Source organism: Chrysochloris asiatica, unplaced genomic scaffold (genome assembly GCF_000296735.1).
Source record: "Chrysochloris asiatica unplaced genomic scaffold, ChrAsi1.0 scaffold00228, whole genome shotgun sequence".
Lineage (NCBI taxonomy): Eukaryota > Metazoa > Chordata > Mammalia > Afrosoricida > Chrysochloridae > Chrysochloris > Chrysochloris asiatica.
The window spans coordinates 1918821-1920756 of NW_006408746.1; positions in this window are offsets into that span (position 1 = coordinate 1918821).

Below are 1936 nucleotides of genomic sequence, written 5' to 3' on the forward strand. Positions count from 1 at the left end.
TTTTTTTTAGATAAAGGAAACAAATGTAAATTACTACAATTTGATGAACTTGACCTATACTTATGGTTGTAGTCGATGAAAATACCAACGGAAAGGGAAGGAGTCTTCACATCCAAAATCAATCCTAGCCCCTCTGTATACAGGGTTGATAGGGATGGCAACTTAGACATTGGCTACCTAAAATGGGAGGGGTTATAAAGACATGAAGTGACTGGCTTACAAGTTTTCAAGAGGAAGTTTAGTTTCAGAGTGTGTAGGGGAAGGTAGAATTCCCACTGAATAGTTTTCATCTTGTCTAGATGGGTCTGATGAAAGAGCATGGGGATAGGATTCTTTAGATTCAATAGTGGGTAATTGATATCATGACTAATTGTGACTGTCACAACTGTAAAGGTAGAAGTTTTGTAACAAAAAGAGGGGAGTAGTTATTCTTACAGTCCAGGAACATAGAACCCTAGGACCATCAAAGGAGAAGAGCATGAGTGGAATATGGGACCCTATCCAGCGAAGCAGCGACACCAGAGATGTAAGCAGAGATGAGAGCATGGAGAAGGAAAGCAGCTGAGGATTCTAGACTCATGGAAAGAGAAAGGCTGTGTGCTGGCAGCCAGGTACTGGTGGCCAGGGGGCAGGCTTGCAGAATGTGTCCTTTGGTTGTTTAAATGACTATATATTCCTGAGTTTTTTGTGTACACCGCCCCACAAAATAACCAACCAACCAACCAACCAACCAACCAAACAAACAAACAAACAAACAAACAAACAAACAAACAAACAAAACAAACAAACGAAACAGAAGTAAATACTGTTGATTGATGATGCACAGAGGAAATTGTAATCATTGCAATTGAACAATGAATGTAAAACTGTAAACCATGTAAACCAAGGACTCAATTCATAAAAAAAGTTTAAAAAAAAAATATATATATACTGATAATAAAAGACAATCGCAATGAAAATTAAAGCATTTTGTTTTTAAAGAAGACATTCAATTTACTTAAGAACAGACTTACAACAGAAATGTCTGAGTGAAACATTGTGATAAATCAGGAACTTCTGTTGTTAGGTGCTTTAGTGTTTGTTCCAATTCATAGCAACCCTATGCACAACAGAATAAAACGCTGCTTGGTTTTTCAACATCCTCACATTTACTGTGTTTGAATCGATTGTTACTACCACTGTGTCAATCCAACTTGTTGAAGGTCTTTTTCACTGACCCTCCACTTCACCACGTATGATGTCCTTCTCCAGAGACTGGTCCCTTCTAATAACATGTCCAAAGTATGAGAGACAGTCTCGCAATCCTTGCTACTAAGGAGCATTCTGATTGTACTTCTTCCAAGACAAATTTGTTGGTTCTTCTGTTTTCCATGAACAATTGATGATCTGTTTTACAGTCGGCCTCTGGCCTAGTTTTGGCTGATGTATTTGAGCTCTCTCTCCTCTTTCCACAATTGTAGTCAATTTGATTTCTGTGTATTACATCTTGTGAGGTCCACATGTGTAGTCCCTGCTTATATTGTTGAAAAAAGTTATTGGCAATAAATTCCAATTTGTCTTGCAAAATTCTATCATGTGATCTTCAGTATTGTTTCTGTTTCCAAGGCCATATTTTCCAACTACCAAGACTTCTTTGTGTTTCCCATTCACCATTAATTAAAAGTGCATCTTGATTGCATGTTTGATAAATTTCAGGCTGAAGGAGTTGGTATCATTCTTCAATTTCATCATCACTGGCTTTGGTGGTTGGTACATAAATCAATAGTGGTATTAACTGGTCTTCCTTATAGGCCTATGGATATTCTCCTATCAAAAACAGTAGAGTATTAGTATAGTGGTTACGAATCGGGCTGCGAACCACAAGGTCAGCAGTTCGAAACTACCAGCTGTTCCGCGGGAGAAAGATGAGGCGTTCTGCTCCTGTAAAGATTTACAG